Source organism: Passer domesticus, chromosome 1 (assembly GCF_036417665.1).
Source record: "Passer domesticus isolate bPasDom1 chromosome 1, bPasDom1.hap1, whole genome shotgun sequence".
Lineage (NCBI taxonomy): Eukaryota > Metazoa > Chordata > Aves > Passeriformes > Passeridae > Passer > Passer domesticus.
Genome location: NC_087474.1, coordinates 128181657 through 128205383, shown reverse-complemented (window position 1 = coordinate 128205383; position 23727 = coordinate 128181657). Strand labels below are relative to the sequence as shown.

The 23727-nt window shown below is 39.1% G+C and overlaps 2 long non-coding RNA genes across 3 annotated transcripts; one reads left to right on the top strand and one right to left on the bottom strand.

Annotated features, from left to right (window-relative positions):
• Positions 1-1176: 1176 nt before the first annotated feature.
• Positions 1177-22926, top strand: LOC135280719 (uncharacterized). Its single transcript, XR_010347579.1, has 4 exons — positions 1177-1293; positions 2296-2390; positions 21567-21779; positions 22498-22926. It is a non-coding gene; the product is annotated as an uncharacterized LOC135280719 (long non-coding RNA).
• LOC135280699 (uncharacterized) lies at positions 6178-10802 on the bottom strand. 2 transcript variants are annotated; one of them, XR_010347557.1, is made up of 4 exons: positions 10676-10802; positions 9980-10084; positions 7502-7576; positions 6178-6270 (listed from the first exon to the last, which is right to left on the bottom strand). It is a non-coding gene; the product is annotated as an uncharacterized LOC135280699 (long non-coding RNA). The 2 variants fall into 2 exon arrangements; XR_010347551.1 differs by having other exon boundaries at positions 6178-6267.
• Positions 22927-23727: the final 801 nt, after the last annotated feature.

Here is a 23727-nt window from a genome sequence, read left to right as displayed (position 1 = left end):
TACTTTTATAGGATTTTCGGTGTACTTGGAATTTCGTTCTCCTGCTGAATTTTCTTTTGCACAGATTTTCTTCTTGGAGATGAAGCCCTTTTGTTATTTTAAATAGTGAACAAATTGATACAACTTTGTAGCTACTTAAACTTTCAAGATTATAATTAGCACATATATGGGAAAGGAACCAAGACAGACACAATTTTTAGAAGAAAGTCAGATGTATGGATTGCTTGATTAAAACCCTGCTGTCTGCTGTGTCAATTATGATGCCTAGTATTTGCTCCTTTATTAACAAGTCCTTAAAAAAGGAAAAAAAACCCCTCAAAACAACACCAAGACCTAATATTGGTGTTGAAATTCTTATTGTCTTGCACCTCTTATTTTACCAATAATATTCAGCAGTTACTCTGTGTATGACCTCACTCTCAAGGCCCTGATGGAGAGATGGTTGAAGAACTTCCAGTGCAAAATCACTTTCTTGAGTTAAAAGTGTTTTCTCCACCTCAGCCACAGAAAGCAGGATGTGTCATATTGCAGAATTTGACTCTGTGTAAACGTGTGTGTGCGTGTGTGTCTGTGTATTTGGAAAAGAAATGTTGAAGTTAAGATGGTCAAAATGTATAAGCCATAACAAAAAAGTTATATTTTTCAGGTTTGCAGTTCACCAGAGCTGCACAAAATACACAAGATTTTGTGTCACTTGATTTAATAGCCTAAACTTGCAATAACAGGGTGATAAATCACATGCCTGAAGTCTAAAGTGAACCCTGAAGCGAAATGAGCCATCACACTTTCCTTCATGTTTTGTACTACTTTATTAAATAGGTACATTGATAGCTTTTAATAAATAGTTTGATATATGTGAATTGACAGCACGAAAGGTAAAATGAACACATTAATTTTCAGTCATTTTGTATTTCTAATGAAATATAAATTAAAGTCTAATAAAACTGTGATACCAGTGCCTTTTAAGCTTTGTAGCCAGAGTTCATACTGCCATTCTGACTTAAATTAATTTTCATCAGTTTAACTGACGATTTCACTTCATTACTTTTTTCTATCAGTAAGTCAAAGAAACTGTCTCTTTATGTCCAACATTTGTCAGACAGTGAGGATTTCTTTTGGATAAAAACACAACTTTGAGGGTTAAATCTTAGAATTGGTTCTCCATGTCAGGACTTCCCAATGCCTGTGAAATTTGCTTTGGAATTTTCATGGATCAGCACAGAACTGAGAGGCTATCATCTCCACATCTGAAAAATTTTACTCTGCCTCTTTTGAAGAAGTATAGTGCTCCAGGTATGGCGCTTAAGCAATTTTGCTTCCTCTCTCTGGTCACGGCACCTTTTGTCTAAGGAACAACATGAATACTTCCAGGCTCCAGATGATCAACTGGTTTCTCACTGATATAGGAAATCCCAACAGAAAAAAAAAAAAAGCTGCTTTTCAAAGAATACCCGTGGGGAATTCCAGGAGGAGAGAGCTGCAGCTTTTTGTGGTCTTTTTAAAATTCACTTCATGGTTTTGAAGTTGAGGGTTTTGTTTTGCAGTGGTAGTGGGTTTTCTAGACCACAGATGTCCTTGGCCACTCCTCATCAATAAACTGTTACAAAGCCCCTGCTGTACTTTGCCACAATGTCTGTAAGCCAGGGAAAAGAAAAAAAAAGAAAGAAAAAAAAAAAAGGAACCCAAAGAGGTGGAAAAAACATTTTCTCATATGAAGGCTTCTTAAAAGAAATTGATTTCTTGATTTTTTTAAAATGCCTTTTAACATAAATATACTCCCATTACACCTCAGGTTTCAAAAAGTAGAGAACATATATGAGTGACATCTGTAAGTATATCTGCACGGAACATATGTGCCCTTTTCAGTGATTTTATTGAATATATCTCATCCTAAGGAGTGTGACCTTGAGATGTTTTTGTTTCAGTAAACTCAGCCTGGTTAGAAATCTTCCATTAATGTCCTAGAATGAAAGCTATAGCTCAGACTCCTGGGATGAATTTCACTATGCTTTCTACACTGCAATCTATTTGTTAAAAAATATGCTGAGTGAAATGAATCCAACCTGAAATATTTGATTTGGTTTTGGCGTGATACCATGTTCATCAGATCTTTCCTTCCTGTTGTTTTTTTTATCTCATTCATTATATGAATTTTAGAATAACATTTCCACATATTTGAGAGAAAGAATACAAGGAAGAATAATAAAATACTTATTTTCCCCCTTTCTTTTATATAAAATCAGATATTTCCCTAGTTTTCTTCACTTTGTTGTGTTCCTGTTTTTTCTGTACTAGGTGCACCTGAAGAATGAAAAACATTTTACTAAAACATGGGACTCTCACACGTGATGAGCAGATTTACTCCCTTCAAGCTACGAACACTTTGGCAGGTAACTAACTACCTGATATGAAAATGCATCATTTGAGGAGGAGCTTTAGTATTATAGGTCAGCAGATTTTAACTAGCCTGTTGTTGCAGTTCCAAGGAACACAGGAAAGAATATTCAGCAGCTACTATTGAAACAGTGACGTGGATTGGAATGGGATGTATAGATTGTGATAATAGTATTCTGGAAACAAATGTAATTTTGCTGGATATCTTCTAAGTAATTACTACTGGTCTTATTTAGATTGTTGTGCAATCTAGGGGTGCCAGCAAAGTCAGCTCTGGGCTGTGGTTTGTACCATGCACACAGTGGGTTGCCCTTGAAGCCCTCTCCTGGGCTGTTCCTTCCCCAGTACATTAGATGGACATGTTCCACATGACCCAACTAAGACTTTTCTACCAGACCTGGCAGGTCTGATTGCATTGCAGGGAAATGCATACAAGATCAGATAATGCTATCCCTGGTGTCAAGAGCATTTGTCCAGACAATGTTTAGAAAGACCCTCACCCTGCTGTCCTTGGGGGCATGGATCCCTGAGGGCATGGATCCCATAAGACACAATATGTCCCCATGTCAGAAGTGGAGGTCACCAGGCTGGTGGCAGTATCTGGACAAAACCAGCATCCCTGCAAATTTGTGTCTGCACAGAAGGGAATGATATGATGAAACAGCTTCTCACTGAGTAACTCCAGAGAAGACTGGAAAACCAGTCTCTTGTGTGCCTCACCAAACCTGTGTTTCCTCTCTTGCTGTAGCCACCCGTGCCCAGCCTCACAGCATTAGGTGATGTGTGTAAGGGCTTGGCAGCAGGAGCCGATTGTTCTTTCAATGCTGTCTGCCATCAGGATTGCTGTCTGTGTCCTGTGATGGTTATCTGGCTTGCATGTTTATGAGTGGGGTGAGGGGCAGCTGGAACAACGGGAGAACAGGTAATGGCAAACAAGGACAAGAAGAAGGTGTCAGTTGCTATCTGAATATTTGTAAAAACAAGGCTGGATTTTTTAGGCATCTTATTCACAAGGTGAATGTCAAGGAGGTAATGGAGAGTAGGAAACTGGAGGGAGAGGAGAGGAGAGGAGAGGAGAGGAGAGGAGAGGAGAGGAGAGGAGAGGAGAGGAGAGGAGAGGAGAGGAGAGGAGAGGAGAGGAGAGGAGAGGAGAGGAGAGGAGAGGAGAGGAGCAAGTTTCAGGGAGCGGAAGGGAGTTGGGGTGGTGGAAGTAATCAGACAAGGTGGATTGGAATCTCGATAGGTGTTGAGCCTTAGCCGCCTGAATTTCTTGACTGGCCCTGAGAAACACAAGCCAAAAGTGTCTGGCAACCTGTACACTTCTCTATAAGCTGTGAGTGCCAAGATCCCTGCAGTCACATCACTTCCCAGCATCTCTTGGTGACAGAGAAGAGTGGATATTCTTTAAGCCTACGTGACCTTTTCCAGCATGGATGCACTGACTGCTGCAGTACCTCGTGCCTCTGTGTTTGTTGCAGGAAGGCGGCCCCTGGTGCCAAGGGCCAGTGCTGGCTTTGTACAATCAGTTTAGATGCACTTTCCTTTCTTCACGTGTTTGATTTCCTTTTGAAGACCAAGCAGATCTGCTTAGTGTAGTTTAGTGAATGAAAGGATTATTGGAAGCTGCTTAAATGCTTATCTCGACCAGTGAAGTATGCTTGCCCCCATCCTGTGCCAGCCCTGGGAGAGCAGCCAGGCTGGGTAGTGCATCCAGCCTGGCAGACCCTTGGGATCTTCTGCTGGCTGTGGCTGGGCATCAGATTCCCCTGCAAAGCTCAGTTGCCAGTAAGAAAACTGACTTAAATTTTTTCTGCTTTGACTCACATGTTGATGAAACTCAGCAGCTTGGAGGAAGTGTTCTTAGTTTGGGCTAATGTGGCATTCCACTTGCACCTAAATTCTGCCACAGTGTAAGTACCTCACTCTTCTCTAGCTGTGCAGAACCACCTGCTAGTGAAGCCACATTATGTTGCTCGCCTCTTCCTTGGAGTTCCCAAACTCTGTTGGGGTTTATCAGCATGCTGCTCCTTTCTGTCTTGCAGGTGGGAAGCTCAGGCATAGTGAGGCCCTACAGCCTCTTTTGTGCAGATGCATATTCCTGCCTCCTGGTGTTTGGCCATCGAGGCCAGCATGTTAAGCTCCTCATAAGTTTCTTCTGGGGCAATGTGACTCCAAATTCTAACAAATGAGCAGTCCCATATCTACCAGTTGCTGATGTCAGCTACAGCCTGATTTCTCCTAATGTCTCAGGAGAAGCTAGAAATCAGGGATTTGTCGGACTGGGTTTGGAGGGCTGTTAATTCAAGGAAAAAACACCAATTCTGCTTCTTCAGTACAGGACACCATCAGTAAAGATGAAACCTGCATGACTTGGCAGTACCCAGCAGGATGCTGGACTCAAAACTCACTAGCATACATGCAGAAGGATTTTACATAGTTAAGACTGGAGTTGGTCAAAACCAGATCTACCTGCAGCATACCTGTTGTTTTCATGGGATAGAAACTCATGTACAGCTTTGCTTCACTGTAGCCCTTGCATAATTGCTACCCTGGCTTAACTCAGCACAGACACATGAAAAATGTGATCTCGTACCTTTAAGAAACTGAAGGTTTAAAGCCATTGTCCCCAAAAGCTAGTGGCTCATGTAAATCTAGAAAATGCAGAGATGAAGGCATTTAAAAAGTTTTTCTTAATTTCTGCTTTAGGAAATTAACCCTATTAATGAGGTGCTATGTATTTATATTTAAAAGTTCAGAGAAATAATAACAGTTCAAGAATTAAAGTGCTTTTCTAGACTTTCTTCTTCCTGAGTAGCAAGAAAAGTGTCTTAATTCCTTATCAATCACATGGACAAATGTGATAAAAGGCCACTTCTACCCATGTTTTGTTTTCCAAATGCTCCACAACTGGATTTGCCTGGAAGCAGCCTCTCTAATGGGAAGGATCCCTAAGAAAGAAATGTCACTCCCCATCAGTGATACTGTACACAAAAGCAGGCACTGAGAGGCTCAGGAGACACTCCCGCACTATAGAGCTGAACAATTGATCCTCGACACAGCACTATTAAGAGTCCTTGATACCCACTACCTCCAAGAAAATGTATTGCACAGAGAATTGTGGTTTGTTGTCAGTGGCCTGTGGAAAGCGTAATGGAGGTACTTGTTACTATGGATTGTTTAGAAAGGCAAACATTAATGAGAACAAAGGAGCTGCTTATGTGATCAGAAAATAAAACCCAGAGAAAGCAAGAATAACAATGGCATTTAATGAGAAGCCCTTGGGTCCTCCCACACATCCTACCTGTCCAGCTCCCCTCTTGCAGACTTCTTAGCACAATACAGTGTTTTAAAGGTTTGTTATTCAGACGTGTTTGGTCTGGAAATCCCGTGTTTCTATTTGGAGAATAAATGGTGGAGAGTTAGCACCCACCATGAATCCTAGGTACTGATTCTTATCCTGAATGCAAATCAGTTGTGCATTGCTGAGAAGTGTTCCGTGAGCTGTAATTTTTATTGTCTTTGCTATTGCCAGGACTATCTACTACTGATGAAAGCATATTAGAGAGGTCTTTTTGTCATACTTTTTTCCTTTTTTCTTGTGCTTCTTTGCTCTCAAAACCAATGTGTGTTTTTTTTTAATCGTCCTGTGTAGAGAAAGGAATTGGATTCGGTGATTGCTGGGAGTCCCTTCCAACCCAGGATATTCTCTGATTCTATAATTTCCCCCAACCCGATAGTTGAAAAAAGCTAGACCAAGCCAAATAACACAGACAAGAACAGTACTTTTCATAATAATGGGTAGAACTACTTTAATGTGAAATCTTTGCTGAGCAGACTTTTGGAGAGTTTTGGATCCCATTTTCACTGTCAATGCTGCTGCAAGAAAAGAATAACAATTTTAAAGAGACATAGCAGTAATGGACTGTGCAAGTAAGGTCTAACAAATATTTATAATAAAAATATTTTAAATGGTGGCATTGATCAATCACTGAGCGGGAAAGTGGCAGCCTGAGAAACAGAGTTGCCTGACAGTTCACAGCTGCCCCAGCCATGCAAAATTCTCTGCTTGCACATTCTGATCATCCTGGGCAAGAAAAACAAAAAAACCCAACCTGACTTCCTTCTGCCAAGCCTTTGTAAACGTTTAGATCTCCAGCACCAGTGACAGAGTTCAGGACAGAGGGGCTGAGAGCATCACGTCCCACCTCTGTTTCAGCCACAGTTGCACTGGATTATGTATGTGCTGTTTTGATCGTGCTGGCAGCTGCTGTGATAATCCTTCAGCACTGAAATATAACCACTGGCATCTTTAAAATACACTGGAAGTCACTGCTGGCTCTCCTCACTTCTGCACAGGTTCAGGGCAAGCTGTACAGGAGGGAGCATGGGTCAGCCATGCCTTTCCAGTGCCATTAGCATACCTAAACGTCTCAACCCCAAGGCAGTAGGTACCATTTTCCACAAGAAACAGCTGAATATTTGGAAGAAGGCAGCCCAGCACAGAGGTGCCACCAATGGGCCTCCATCAGTGTAAGTCCTATGGCTGACATGCTTCAGGTAAGACAGGTGGTGACAAAATGCGTCCCTGAGCAAATATATTCTTGATGGGTTGTTTCAATTTTGCAACTATGAAGAAGTAAAAGAACAGACTGTACATGGCTCTGTGTTTTCAGACAAAATTGCTATCCTGAGTTTGCCCTTCCACAGTTCAGCATCAGTGCATTATTGATTGGAATTAGGAAGTTAATAAGGTTTGGGCTAATTAATCAGATGGGTAGGGACTGGAACTGCACTGCAAGGCTTAATCAAGTCATCAAAGCTCTCAAGCCGTGAAAAAGGTAATTAAAGGAAAAGAATGCCTGTTATATAGTAACAGGAACCTAGGAGAGGACAAGAGCAAGATAGAGAAGCTCGATTTTCTTTTGCACACTTTTCTGATATAAATCACACCAAATGACCCGGGTACAGTGCTCAGCTTCCTATCAGCAAATTAAGTTGGATGAATTTATAAATCATGTCAGAGAGAAATTTAGTCCAGCTAGTCTAATTGCCAAGAAATCTATGTTTGCTTGTAGAAGCTGGGGCTGTCTGCAATATCAAGGCCTACCTCAAAATCTCTTACTGTCTGAGAGTGTTATCCCAAGGTTGCTGGATGTGAAATGAAGCAACATAGTTTATAAACCTATTTTTACAAATAAAAAAAGAAGACTGTTAAGGCAGAATCGATTATTGTAAAAGCATTATTTTGTGGTCTATTGAGTGCTTACTGTAGAAGGCCAAATCTCAAACTTTCCTTACTGAATAGCCTTGCTGAAAATAATCTCAGCACCACAGAAAACCTTAATGATTTTATAAAGAAGCAGATTTTATAGCCTTTCTGGTTGTATTTTGCAGCTCATCTTGCATTAACAATAGTTCAGGCAAGGGTTTGGCTTTTTTTTCAAAGGCCATACAAGAAATAACTACTAATGGCCTAAAACCAGCACATTTATAGTGACTCATAGGTTTTGTGACGGCTTGCCACAGGGAGATGAAGTAGCAGGTCGTTAACATCCAGTGACAATTTATGTGTTATTTTACTGGAAATTTCAGAAAAAAAATTTCTGTGACTTATTGTTAGTTTCATTCTCTTTTCAAAACTAAAATACTCATATTTTAAAGCTTTTAATAGAAAAATTAATAAAATTATATTTGGGGGAAAATTCAGATACATATTTAAAGAAACTGACACTAAATAATTGAGTGTAATAAATGAATAGATGAATTTTCATGAGCTGACATTCTTATCCTATGTTCTTACCTAAGGGGACTTTGATTTACAAGTGCCTAGCAAAAAAACACCAAAGAAACAAACACCAAAAACCCTCAAAACACTGTTGTAAACCACTTACTAGAAAACACAGAAAAAAATTAGATTATTAAAATAGAAACTACATATAGACTAAGTATGCTTCAATAATGAAGTAATGACCTTTAAGTATGTATTTTAGAATAGCACAGTTTAAGAAATTAAGTTCTGTTTGTGTAGCTCTCTATATTTACATATTTGATAATTAGGCCTGAAATGTGGGATTCAGATGTTAGGGTTTTTTCTGTTTTATTTTGAGCATTGGAGAGACTGAACCTGCTTCTGTAATAGGGGATTAAATCCATATGTTTAAATAATACCGATTTATAAATTCAGCCTGCAGTGAGTATTTTGTGTATTAGGGAAAAGCATTCAGGTAACTTTTTCCTGTGTTTTTACATTGAATTAAAAGAGAAAAAATGCTAGAGCTATGATCCATGTGTAAGTTTTGGATTTGTGTTTTGATAAGCAGTTGACAGTCAGGAGCACAGGTCTTTAAAATAAAATAGCCTGTTAATGCAAAATCACTGATATTAGGAATAAAATGTTACTGAAACCAAAAAGGAAAATTCAGTTATCTTTAATGTCTGTCTATAAAGAGGACATTCCCTTTAAAGATTTTCTTCTTTTCTACAGATGTACACTTATATGCATTTCTAATCCTATTTGCCTCGGAAAACCACAGTAAGAACCACAGAGTAACAGTGGTTTTTTTAAAGAGATGCATACTGGAAAATATTACTAAAATGAAGACATCTTTATATACATTGCTGACTACACTTTAAAGAAAGTCTGTAGAAAATAGCATCAGCTCTGCTGGTCAATATTTTGGAAAAAGGCTGTAAGAAATTTATCTAGTCTGCTGGCTAACATTTTGGTGGAAATATATTAATATCTCTTCAAAGGTACAAAAAAAAGAAAAGGAAGAAAAGTCTGTATTTTGATAAGTTCAAACAAATATGATCTCCAGAAATAATAGAGGTTTCCTTCACCTATAAGCTGAGCAAGGCCATAAGATAATTTTCATCTTTTTTAGGAAATAATAAATTAATATTAGTACTGAGTCAGATCCAAGATAAAAGACATTATATCTCTGAATAATCATTAGTGAAAAATATGAAAACAGGCACAGAAAACTACTACATCTGATACTTCTTCATCTTTCCTACCAACTGCATTTTAAGGATTTAATGAGGTGAGTTTACATTCAGCTTTTTTGTTAACATAGTCCTTGAAGGAATGTTTCTAGTGTGAGTTTATCAAGTCGTTTTTGGAGCAACTTTTACTACTGCCCCCAAACCCCCACCACAGCAATAAATGTGGGCAGGGTTCTCTTTACTGATTTTAAAATTGCTCCTTAACAATTTAATTTTAAAATAAACAGAATAATATACTTCAGACCACACTTGCTACAGGGAGATAACCCCAAGATTTATGTGACTGGTTTTAAACTTAAACAAATTTCACTTCATCAAATTTCACGTCACCAAGGGACGCTGTCCCCATATCTGTGTCTCCACAGCAACAAAGAAGCTGTTTATCAGCTGTAAATGAGCGGGCAATTAACAGCGCAGGTTTCCACCAGCACTGGGAAGTAAAATGTTGCAATTGCAAGTAGGATAATTCCTTTGCTGTGTAAGGTAATTCCTTCCTGGCTTTAGGAAGCCATAACTTTGGGAGTTCACACTCAGGACTAATTCATAAGGACTCTGATGGGTTTGGCACATTACGCCTCACCTGTCCTGCTTGGATGTCAGGTTCCCAAGGGCTTGGCATCTATTACTGGCCCATCTTTCGTGGGTCCCTGAACAGCTGGCACCTGGTGCCACCATGAGTTATGTTCTAGACAGCAGAAACACAGAACTAAAAACCTCAACAAACATTAGCAGACCCTGAATAATCACCTGAATAAAGTTATTTCACCAATTGGTGAGCACCCCTAATGTACATAATCTTCACCCAAACAACCTCTCAAGTCAAACTCCCCCTGCATGCACTTTCACATCCTCATCTGTGGGAAAACTGCAACCGATTTAATGAGAATTTCAGTAGCACAAAGGAGGCAAAGTGAAGGTGTTTTGAATTTCAACCAATTCAATCAATTTGAATTTCAAGCAATTTCAATCAATTTCATTATGGAGACAGTAATGCCCATATGTTCATTCTGCCTGGTATGAAGGATATATGTTCTAATGTAAAACCATTGGAGGAACTTGGAGTAAAGAAAATCAGCGTATGAGGAAACATCAAATTCTGAGAGCACCTGCAAGATTTGCATTAGCCAGGTTTTTAGCAAAGATGACCAATAGGTGTTTGCAATTTGAATTGATCTAAAGGCATAAAAAGCAAATGCATCAATCAGGAACATGATTGCTATTGTTGGAAGTGTGCAGGGTCTATAGGCAGCTGATACTCGAGCTGACACCATCGTACATCATTAATGCTGAGTTTATCACAGGAACACCAATAATGTCTCAGGCAGACAGGGCTCAGTGGTGTGAGCTAGGAGGATGGGAAACTTGGAGCAGTGAGAAGCAGAGATATTTGACATCAAGCAGACTTTTAATAGAATCATAGAATCACAGAACCATAGAATCACAGAACAATAGAATCATAGAATGGTTTGTGCTGGAAGGGACCTTTAAAGGTCATCTAGTTCCAACCCCCCTGTAATGAGCAGGGACATTAGACCATGTTAATCAGTCATTGCAAAAGTAGTTTGAGAGTTAGTCTTTCAAAATTATAACCAGTTACTTCTTCTTTGTTTCTCTGGAAAAATCCAGGGCTCATAGCATGGGGTTAATGTTTTTTTTTCCTGTTCATGCTTAGTTTAATGATGGGCTTTGCTTCTTCTTCTCAGTTTCCTTCATAGAGAGAGCTATCATCTAAGTGATTTGTGAAAGACCATACCCACTTTCATTAGAGCAGTTGCTAATGACGTAATAATTTATTGCTTTGGAAAGACTTTTATACTTAAATGTGGAAGAAAATAGGCCTGTTATCTTCAGTATTAATTTGGTTTTTAGAATCACTGGGCTTCTAACAGAGTGGAACAGAAATCCTTCACTGAGTCACTGAGAGTTGGGTAAATAACCTTCTTGTTTGTGAAATGAGGACATAATCAATTTAGTCTTTTGTCTGAGACAGGTCGGTTACCTGAGCTGATACCACCTGACATTTCTCTGGAGGTGCCAGTAGCATAACAGCTTTGTGCTGGGTCCTTGACAAGACAGTTTTCACTTAAAGAAGTGTATTAGCTCCTCGGCTGTCTCTTCCGTTGCTTCAAGCAACAGAAACAATGACTGCAGTAAGAGTGGTTGCTTGAATCACCTTCGGGAGAGTAGCTATTTTTAGTTTTAGTAGAAGTATTAGCATTACTAATTGGCATTATATTCCAGGGCTGATATGGACTTTGCAGTTCCATGAAAAAACTTCATTTTCTTTAATAAGAAAAAATGTTCAGCTCCTAAATTCCTGAAATTTGGAGGATAAAATTTTGTTAAAGCATCTGATCCCACTTACATATTACTCCTCCTCGTGCTACTTTTTCTTAAGGGAACAATGATATTGTCTCTTATTTGGTATCTTTTTTTCTAAATGCTTTAGGCAAAGACACCTTAGTGACTAGAAAGAAACTCCCTTCCTGGCTATCTGTTAGGTGAAAGAAGATCTGTATTACTTAAGCAGTGCTATTGTCCATCACTAAAAGAAAGTAGTTGTGCTCCTAGATGCCCATGTAAATGTTGCAATGCTGTTCCTTACTGGTCTTGAGTCATTCTTCCCAACACCAATGCTTCACGTTTAAAAATTGGGCTCTTGTCCCCTAGACTCAGAGTGTAGGTTTGAAGGATCACTCCACTGACTTATGGTAAACCAGGGTTGTGGCAGGACCATGGGACTGATTTTTTTGGAGTAAGTACAATGAAAACCTGTACTAGGCTCACATGCTGCAAGTGAGAAGTTAAACTTCCACTGCTGTTGGCTGGACAAGGCATAAAGTTGGTCCTGACTAACTATGGGATTTACTTCTTCATCGTTATTATCATGCATTGAAGTTCTATTTTCTACCAGTCATGATTTGTTGTGTGTTGATATCATGTAATAAATTTGTGCATTGTCATTATCTCATCTCTAAGAACTGTGTTTTTAAACTAAGGTTAACAGTAAATCACTTAGAGCTGAGAAACTTAAAACAGTTTGAAATGCTCTGATTTGTCACAGCACTCAATTTTGTAAAAGATGGGATGAAGGGACAGATAAGCTAATATGCTCAGCAGGAGCCAGACTTATCAGAGGATGTTTTGCCACTCAGTGTGTTTTGATCAAATAAGCAGTAAGAATAAAAGAGAGGAAGGGAAACAAGCCAACAAATAAACAAACAAGATTTAATTTAACTCACCATTTTTACTTTGGAATGTCATTTGCTACAGGTTGCTTCAGCTGCATTGAGAGGACCTACCAGTCTGTATGGAATGTTCAGTATTTAGTATAGATCTTATTGTTAGTATAGATCTTAATTTTAAAGTGCCATGGAAAGGGGGTCCCCTTAGGGTTGAGAATGGTGTGCCAATAGTATGCAGGGCAAAGCTAATTATGTCTGAAAGTTCCCTTCTTGAAGGTTACCATTGTGAAACAGAGGATGGACATTATACTCAGATATCTTTTTCCCCTGTGGGAATGACTAAGGCTGTTGCCAAGGCAGTGCAAGGGAAAAATAAAGGGAGAAAAAGTGTTTAGACTTTTCCTGTGTATAACATTTTTCCTGTTTTGTATTCAACTGTAATGCTAACTCAGTTTATTTATTAAGGTGTAATAGGACATATATAATGTGGTGGTCACTTCTGGAGATAAATTCTTTATCTTTCTGAATTGGTGCTTATTAATGTTGGCCTAATTGTGATCTTAAGCTGTCACTCATTTATTATTTATCTTCAGACCCTTTAACCTGCTTCTCTATCCATTAAAAAAAAAAAGGACACTCAGGAGGATTTCCTTAGTCTAAAACACATGCAACTTCCTAAGTTGCAGATGGCTTTGAGTGTTAATATCCAGCAATATCTCCTATTTGTTAGAGAGGTTGGCTTGTATTAAGTGGAAGTTTTACTGACCCTCTTGAGGATAGGCAAGCACAAGGTTTATTACGCTGACTGCATTAAACCCCTTTGTCTTTCCTTCTGCAGTATTTCTGCTGCTGATATAAGTCACAGTGCTGGCTTATGAGTGCTTTTTCACTAGTTTTTAAAGCAATTTAAAATTTACTTAATGTTTAAAAAACCGTGTCAGTTCTCCAGTGCCATGCAGATGATGTGTCCATGAGCAGCCACATCAGATCAGCTGAGGGAGCAGAGTCACACTGAGTAGGAACAGGAAGGAGTGGAGAAGCGGGGGATGTCTTATATGGTCACATCGCTTCCCTTCCAGTGGTGTGGAGCCGTGGGTGCTTGTGCCAGTTGTTACTGGGTCCCAATTTACCATTGTTGGGGATTTCACTTATCAGACCTAGGAATCAAACAAGCTGGATTTCAAAGCTAGCACAGAGCATGTTCCATTCACATTATCAACATTCAGCTATTGCTGTTTGTGGAAATGGCTAAAATGACATCTGGGAATGAGTTCCCAAAAGGTTGCATTGAGGATAGCTAGGAAACTTAAAAAATTTGTTGTTCAGTTCTTAGTATCGTGGGAAGATGTGCCACTAAAAGACATGTTCTTGAAAAACAGAGGTTGCAGGAATTGAAACTTTAATTTTGTTGAAACATGGTGCAAAGTGCTGTATTTTCCAGTGTTTCCCATTTTAACATATTATGAAGGATTTTGTGCATTATTTAAATATATATATGTATATCTATATATATTTATATGCATACATTTCACTGCTTATTTTTAGTATCATGATGTACTTTTCTTCTCAAGTTTCCTTTAGATATGATGTAAAATCCACTTTATGGACAGTTTAAAGGGTAGGAAATACTGCATTTCTGTTTAATTTCAGAAGGATGAGACAGAACCTCCTCAAACCTACATGTCTTGGCTTCAGAGCTGGCTAGCTCACTAGAGTTGAGTCAGAGAGTAAGTCAGGATGTAAATAACAAAAATGGTTGGACCCAGTATGGGAAATGAAGCAAATTTCTGAAAATTCACCCACATTGAACAGAAATGCACAGTGTTAAAAATTGTTTTTATCTGCTTCTTCTGAATTTGTGATAGTTTTAGACTTTGTGGGGTTACTTGCTCTTTACAGGTTAGAGAATATTTCTGACACCAAACCAATGTAATTTTCATGGGAATTTGTCATTTGGCTTTCCACCTCAGGGATATCTGTAATAAAGTCTGGATAAAATCCCACAAAAAATCTACTGTGGAAAATTGCTAAGCAATGTTTCTTCCTAGCCTTCTTTTCCTCTGTGAGGTGAAACCAAGTCTTTTTAAAAGAACAAAAGAAATTAAAATCCAATTTTCTTCCCCTCAAAAAATAAGCAAATACTGTCAAGAGAGATGACAATATGATATGGTCATTTAATGCACACATGAAGTGAACATAAGAGTTACTTGCTACCAAATAAAAAAAAAACCAAAAAAAACCAGTTTCACCCCTTCATTCCTGGTTGTGCTTGGCTTTCTTTGTGCTGTTACTGCTGATTCTTGGATTCCCTCAATGCAGAGAGTAGAAATTTTCTATAGACTAAGTATACATCCATAAACATGGAGCCAAGAAAATGTCCCTAATGGAGCAGATAAGCGAGAATTTTGTGAAAAAGTCTGCTCAAAAGCTACATGAGCTGCAACCAGATGTTTGACAAATCTATTTGTATTATGAAAAACACAATTTGTATCACCCAGCAATCAACAGTTTATTTATTCAAAGGTGAAAGCCCTTGGAGGCGGTTGAAGGAAATTCCCTTCCTCTGGCAGCAGCCCAGGGCTAGTGCAAAGCTGGGACAGAGGAAGAATAGGTCTTCAACATCCCAGTCAAGTGCCCTAATCACTGATCTATTCCTTAGTCTGGGCTGCAGATGTTTCTCCTAATTTCTGTGCTAGAGAGTCCTTTCCTGGTGGGAATTTCCTGGAGGGGGGTGCATTCCGAGGTAATGACTCCACCTCCACAAATTAGCATGAGGTTTGAGAAACAAAGCAAAACAAGAAATTCAAAAGTTTGGTTAGAAAATTTCTCACTGTTTGCCAGTTGAGACCAGCGGTTTTTGTAAAGATATTTGACAGCTGCTGAAAGGTTGCAGTGATGTCGCTGACCACACAGCATCAACAGAAGACACCAGGCAAAAGGAGGGTGATTGGTGCTGAGCAGAAATAACCCAGCCTCAAAACACCTTGACTTTCTTCTCCTTGGCACAGTAGCAAAACTGTACTGGAAAGAGAGAACCTTGCACCAATCAATTAATCCTTGACGCATTTGCTTATCTAGGTGGTTCTTTGGGGACTGACAAATAATTGATCCAATATTTGGATGCAGTCAACGTTGACATTATGAGAGTTAATAAAACTCATTATCCTCTGGCTGTTTGCCCCCTATGGCAAGGGAAAGGATGGTAATTTAACGTTGTTTTAATTAAGTAACATTCTAAGTAGCCATAAGCTTGTGCCTCCAGTTAATGTATTAAAACTTGAAGTTGTTAGTAAAGCAAAAAACTTCAAAATTATGCTACTAGACAAGCAATCAAATTATGATGTTTCTCTAATTTTGAGAGCTTGCCTTTGGGAGATTATTTAAATTTCGCTTCCCCCCCCCCAGCCTTTTTTATGTAATAAAATAGTAAACCATTATTTATCCTAATGTAGAAACCATATTAAATGTTTACTACCTGTTGAGTTATGAATAAAATGTGTACACAAGCAGAGATTTCAGATATCTGGCTTATAACAAGTAAGGAACAAAGTGAAACAAGCAAATGGCTCAGGAATTACACGAGGTTGCAGGTAGGTTTGAGTATGACTGCAAGACTCTGCTCCTACTGGATCTGAAAGCAAAGGGTTTTTAGTATCTATAGGTGCAGATGAGGGATCTGTCTCTGTATCTGACTGTGCTAGACACCCTGTGCAAACATTCACCTAAACTTCAATCACTGCAAGCCAAGTGCCTGCAATGAGTTCATTGTGTGTGTCCTTGTGCAGGTAGTCACCGTGCACACCCTCTTGTCCCCCCTGGTTTATTCATCTTCCTGGATCGGGAAAAATCTCTCTGTGAAGGTGCCTAATTCTGTCTCCACTGGCTGTGGAGGGAGTCCAGGCCAGTGGGTCAGACTTAAAGGAAGGCTTATCTCTTGGGTGGCTAGACCAAGGCAATTCCCAGCCTTGTGCAGATGGGATTACTGTGACTATTGATTAAACCCAGGACTCTGATTAAGAAAGAGAAACCAGCAGCTTTCTTTGCTGTCTGTCATAATGCAAAGTATGTGAGCAAATCTTCATTTTCTGTAGATTTTGTCCAGAGAAAGGCTCTTGATCTATACTCACCTCACTGTTTATTCAAACTGGCAGAGGATTATTGCTCCCTTGGGTCATTATTTTGCACTTGTGAAAATACACAAATTACATTGCATAAATTCTGCTGCTAAAGCAGTGTACCCAGCTGTGGATTTCAGCATTGGCCCTTCCCCTTAGAGACCAAAAAGTACTGGCTGGGGTGACTGTCATGACAGAATGGTTGTTCCCTCAGCACATCACTCCACAGTCACTCCAACATCTTAACTGCAGATATATTGCTGCAATGGTGGCAATATAGTAATACAGATATTTTCAGAACAGATTAGGTTAGATGAACATAAGACATCCTATGCACACAATCACTGTATGACTGTAAATAATAATAATAATAAAAAACATATTAAAAACTTGGGTGGCATTAGACATTCAAAAGTTATCAGGACAGAATGTTTTATAAAGCTGCTGCCTCCTAAATGAAGGTTTTTAACTTCTAAGATACCAAACTTCTGCACTACAGTACAACAACACAGGAGCACATGACTATTCTAGCTGTGTATTTCAGCTGAAAACATGGCAATTCTTACCATAATTACCGACATAATTTAAACTGTCCCGGGTAGATGCTTTGTCTTTCTGGCCATACCCTCTCTGTGGATAAGTGTGACTTTTTAATTGCAAACATGTCTTCTACCAAGGCCAGCCTAGCACTCAACATTTGGCTACGTCAGTGGGTGCCATGCCTTAGCAAATTTTGTCCTAAAGACACTATCACAGAAATCCTGCTAAGGCTCCTAAGATGTGTGTTACTGCTTTGGTGATTCATTACATGAGCTAGTTCCACTTAGAGTTATGAGCTAAATCATTGGGAAATGAAAAGTCAGCCTCATTTCAGTGACTTCAGTATGTCGGCGGAGTTTTAAATCGGAGTATCTCACTCACTGCAGATTAAATATCTGTGTGTTTTTTATAAGCGCAAATACACTGTTGTTTGTAAATGAGTCTTTGCACACTTTGGTTTTGCATTAAAAACACACTTTGCAGTCCATTCTGCCTTTGGATCATCTGTCACTGTCTGCCCGCCGTCCCCGCGGCATTCGTGATCCATTCATTGATAAACAACTCATGGACATCAGGGAAGAGAGATTTATCCCTTGGCACTCTTTATTTGCACTGTATACTGATAGGGCTGCCTACCACGTGGAGCGTTTTGATATTTCCATGGCAGAGGAAGCCTCAGTACCGATACTCTACAGTATCAATAAAAAATTCCTCACCCTTATGTACATTAACGATAGATACAAGCCATTAGACTGAAACTGGCAACGAAGCTGAAATCCAATTGAGGTCAGTTCTTTTTATATGTTGTTTCTGTTTAAGGGCTTTAAGACACTGCCAATCACCTCTAATTGCTCTAAACAGTCTGCATTAAGTGTGATTACCCTGTTGAATTCCCACTGTTGTCAGGGTCTTTATTTTAGCAAAAAGTCTGAGCACTTATCAGATCTTCCTAACAAAACACTTTAGCTGCAGCCCAATACCTTAACCCTGCTGTGCTATTGTCTATTTTCAACTACATCCTGTGTCTAACTATGCCATCTTTGATGGATCTATGTAAATAAGGACTGAAAAGCCCCAGTGAAACCTTTTGTTAAGTAAATATGGAAATTCAAATAAGGACACAACAGAAATGATTTCATCATAAAGCTTGTGTACAGCCCAGCTTTATCCAGTATTCTTATATAAATATAAGTCAGACAAATTTTAGGTCACACAGGCTTTTGCAATCTAACACTTCCGAGACATGGAAGATATAACAATAATAATATTCGAACACAATAATAATCGTCAAACAATAATACAGAAATACGATTATAAATGACAGAACTATATTTTAAATATAGAGGAGGGGCAAGTATATACAGAAATCTTATTTATTTAAAATTTTTCTGATTAATCGAAAGATGCAAAGTCCTGGGGTAGAATGCTACAATTCACAAGGTCTTAATTGATTTTTCCTGATGCCCTGCTCTCTGGTGAATGTTTGCATTACAATCCTCAATTTTGGAAAAATAAGACAGGCAAGCCTGAACTTGTAAATTTGGTCAAGATAAGGACAAATGAGACTACAGAAGCTTCAAGTTCATCTCCAGCAGTGGTCTAATTTAGGGATCAAGGCTACCCTACCCTGGCTCCCACAATAAGATAAAAGCTGCTTTAAAATCCACTCACACGAATGCAATTCTGGTAGGAGAAATTAGACACAGGTTATAGGTACTCTGCTTTCTTTGTATAGGAACTCTACTTGCTGTCAAAGTCAGTTTGGGAGGCTTTTCTGCCTTGTATGATTTTGGAATTCCTCCTCATGGTGATTTTGGCCACAGAGAGCCCCACAGAGATGCTGTGGTACACTGTGGCAGGCTCTAACCTGCAGCACTGGAAGTAAATCGTGTGAAGTCAAGAGGGGTGAAAAAAATAGAACCAGAAAATTCTCAAGACTTTTTTGGCCCCAGAGAAAATGGCAGTATAACTGCATTCACAGTTTCATATAAATTGTGCCACTACTATCCATTCCTTCTGCCGTCATCCTTCGCCTTCAGGGCAGAAGTTCCAGTGTGGAAGAACCTGAAAAATCTCCAGGGCAACACCATGGTTTGTCAAATCCCTGAGCTATAGGTAACAGCCTTAGCTTAGACCACTCTTGTAACAAATGAATGAGAGCTCAGTGTTGTGTTAGCTTAGACCACTGGGTAATCAACAGGTGGCAAACCCAAGGATGTCCTGGGTATTTGGTGGCTCCTGCTGGACTCCATGGATATCAACATCTGCACTGGCTAGTTCAAAGGTCTATGCATGCAGCTGAAGCCACAATTCTGATTTAATACAGACTTAACCTTAGAAAGGAAGTGTACCTGAGGTCATATTTTTTAGTTTTCCATTTTTAATGGAACGGGTTTGCTTCTTAAATTACTTATGTCAGATTGTATCATTCCCATCTAATTTATCTACTGCTCATCTCTAATTTAATTCTACCTACTTACAGTAGGATGTCCCTGCTTCCACTGAGAGCAGGACCCCAGGAGCCACAAGCTCCCTCCAGGTCCTGAGAAATTAGATTCTGACTTGTCTCATAGCCTTTTTCCCATCAAAATATTTAACGTGGGGCTGCAAACCTTAATTCCACTACCAAGAAATCATCTTGATTTTTGAAAAAGTTTACATGGACATGTTACTAATGCTCCTGATCAAAAACAGAGAGGAGTTTCATTTCACCGTAGAAATGTTTCCCTTAAAGGACTCCAGTCCTCTATGCTCGTTACAAAAAACTCCAAGAAAACAGAGCCAACCAACCAAAACAACAACAACAACAGAGAGAAGTAGGTATACTCTGTTGTTTTGGTCTCAAACTCTCAGCAGTGAGTGGCTATAATCTATTTTAAATGTGCTATCAGTTAAGATACTCTGTGTCTTATAGTGAGTAGATTAGCACCTTATTAATCAGTACAGGAACCAGAGCTGGCCTAAAGGTATTGGAAAACACAATGCTTGAGTGTCCCCTGTTCCAGAGACCTTTCAATGCAAATGGATGAGATAGGGAGGAAAAAGGAAATCATGAGACAGCACAGTTAACTGTGGGATGACAGCAAACATTGTTAGGTACAGCGGCTTGATGGGAGCAAAGCAGAGGGAAAGAAAATGAGTGAATGAAAGAAAGAGGATCAGAACAAAGAGCCAACAAACGGAATGAAGTCAAAATATGCACACAGTTGAAAATATGCACATCCATGTGTCTCTGAGCCATACTTTGGCTACTTTTATGATTCCTCCTACTGCCTGAATTATGCAACATGAGTATGATGCATCATATTTTCTACTGCTTGTAAAATGGGTGTAGGAGTCCATATATGCTCTTTTTTACCCTCCTTCTCCCATTAGCCCTTCCTCTGACCTTTTATTCTCCCCCCAGGAAGTATCTATCTGTTGGCATTAGGCACAGCCCTTGCTCAGGAAATCATGCCTGCTCACATGGCAGCACTTTGTGTAGTCTGTGCGATACCCTTGTTACTATTGCTTCTGCTTCTATTAAGCTATATTATACATGAAGTTTTCTATTAAAAACATTAGAAATGCACTACCTGGTAGCTTTACAAATCTCAGACATATTCAGTCTTTCAATTCCTTCAATAGTTACATTGTTGTAATCACATTTCTAGAAGGACTGGCATAGACACTAACTTACTTTGTGTCCGATGCCAAATTTCTTTATTGCCTGGGCATTAAATCCTACATGAAATCAGACATCATTCATTCATATGGAATCAGAAACACTCATTCCTAAAGAATCTGCCCCATGTTGTGCTCAGGCAGCTGTTGGCTACAGCAACCCAAATTGTCCTTCTATAACACCTTGTCTTTTTGATTGGAGGTGATATTGACACCTATTTTGGTGGGCTTGTGATTTGAGAATGGATTGCTCATCTTCCAACTTGAGCATGCAATCATATCATTAATATTGAAAAAATATGAGTCTTTCCTGTGCCTTGGGAGGCAAGTAATATTTTCAGAGTAAAAGGTACTAACCAAGGCCTTATTCACACGAGCCTTCTGCATACTTTTACTACCCTAAGGATTTCTGACCATGCAGGGCAAATGCTCCTTTGAGGTTCTCTTTTTGTGTTGGTGCTCATCAAAAAGACATGTGCAGGAGACACCATTTTAAAGATTATTTCAGGGCCTGCAGTAATTTGGAGATCAGAGATTACTTTAAAAGCTGATTAGTTCTGAGCGCCCTCACTCTCTCTACAAGATCATAAGTGTACAGAATTTTGTTTTGGCACCCCTGACACCTCTTGGCACAACTTTGTGATCTATTGTTCTCATTTCACAGAGAATCTCAGCCCTGTGTTAGCAGCTGCAGTCGTGAAAGAGAAAATGACATTATGTGTTATGATGCTGCTTCCCTGTTTTGCCCTGTTGTTACTTTGTGATATGGCAGGAACTGAAATAGAAGTTGCAAGCTCTGAGTGATCTGCTTAATAAACACTGAGTGTGAATTCATAAGTAGTCCCTGGAGCAACTGTACCATAAGGAGGAGTAAGAGGTGAGTACACAGTTATGATCTCTTCCACCTGAATTGCAACAATAGAGACTAATTCTAGAGATGAAGTGCAGTTACTTGCTACTCACCATGAGAGCTCAGAGTCTTTCAAAACACACCCTGAAGTTATCATGACATAAAATTATATAATGGACCATAATCTGCCATGTTCTTAGGCTGCAGTTGTTGAATGTGGCCACTAAAGATTTAAAGTAGCTGTTAACTATTAGTTATAGGTATTTATATTCACATATATATATATATATATATATATATACACACATATACATATATGAACTGGTATATATATGAATATATATATATATATATATATATATATATGTATTTATATGAATGACCAGCTTTCTTTCTCCCTCCCCAGTTCAACCTCAATAAAAAACATCCTCCACAAAAGTAGTACTAAGTAATTAAAAATTAAAGACCCACCACAAATTATGACAACTCAGGAGCAAGGACTGTCCACAAAAGCAGTACTATGGAATGTAATTATTCTCATTAAATTTAGAAAAGATAATTATTTAAGCAACCTTATCTCATGGAAGGTGCCCCTGTCCATAGTGGGGGTTTGGAACTAGATGACCTTTAAGGTCCCTTCCAAACCAAACCTTTCTATGATTCTCTGATTAACCAAAGGTATGATGCAGACTTGCAAACCTTTTTGAACCACTAAGACTAGTTATCCTTTTCTTTTCCCAAAAAGCTTTCTCCCAAAAGCCAAGAAGCCTTACAGACTCCAAACATAAAATATCCAACCAGTTGACCAATGGGATTTCGTCTTCCTGTCCGTGTCTGTCTGGAAAAGGTGTGTGCAGCTTAACATGTTTCCAAGGCCTTACAGGACTGGGTCCCACTTGGCAGTGGCAGAAGAACACAAGGAGGATGCACATTCCCCTTTTTTTGCTATATACAACTGCATAATGGCTCAGTAGCCTAAACATAGCTTGGGCTGACTGTTTTGGATACTGCCCAGTGCTCAGAATAATGTCAATAACTGTAAGAAGTTGGACTTTCTATGACTGTGCCATAGGGCAACAGGGCTCCTTGTGCCACCAGGCCACTACTGGCAGCACTTCAAACTGGATGATTAACACAGGTCTTTAACAGAGATTAAACTGGCTTACAAAACTGACTTGTAGTTGACCTGTGCAGTATAACTAGATTTTTCTTTGAAAACACCTATTTTACTACCTAACATTCTTCTGAATTCTATGAGAACTTATGGCTAGACTTCTGGGTGATTTTATTCTGTCTTCTTACAAGCAGTAGTTAATGTCTTCCTTGCCTTTTCAGATTTTTCAGTAATGGCATAAGAAGACATGCAATTTCAACCAAAATACTATTTCTTCTGCTTAAATTTCAGCACAAAGATTTACATGTATCAAGAGCAGTGGATATCAAAGGCTGGCTCACTTGCTGGTATTGAAACTGTAAAAAAAAATTCATCCCTGGCTGAAAATATACTGTGTCATGCTGAAAATGCTAAATGACCCTTCAGACTTCGCTGGGAAACATTATCTATTCAATTAATGGGCCATAAAATGATTTAGATAAAAGACAAGCCTGAAATGTCTTTGGAAATCCAAGAGAGGAAGGCTGGTGCTATCTAATTTCTTAAACTTCAAGGATATAAAAGGTTTAGGAAATGTAAAACATCACTTGCACAGGATTCTGCATAACACTTTAGGAAACCAGAAACTACAAGCTGAAGGGGAAGGAGAAGTGCAACATCGTCTATGCCGTAAAACACACATTAATGCATGAATGCACACTGTCATTTTCCAGGGGCAATGCATTTAACACACTTTCCAGCTGGGATGACTGAGGGAAGAAGTCAAGTTATCTGACCACAGACATTGGTCAATGGCTCTGTGCCATCAGAAGTAGCACTTTCCTGGCTCCCACAAACCACTACACAGTACCTCTCATAAAT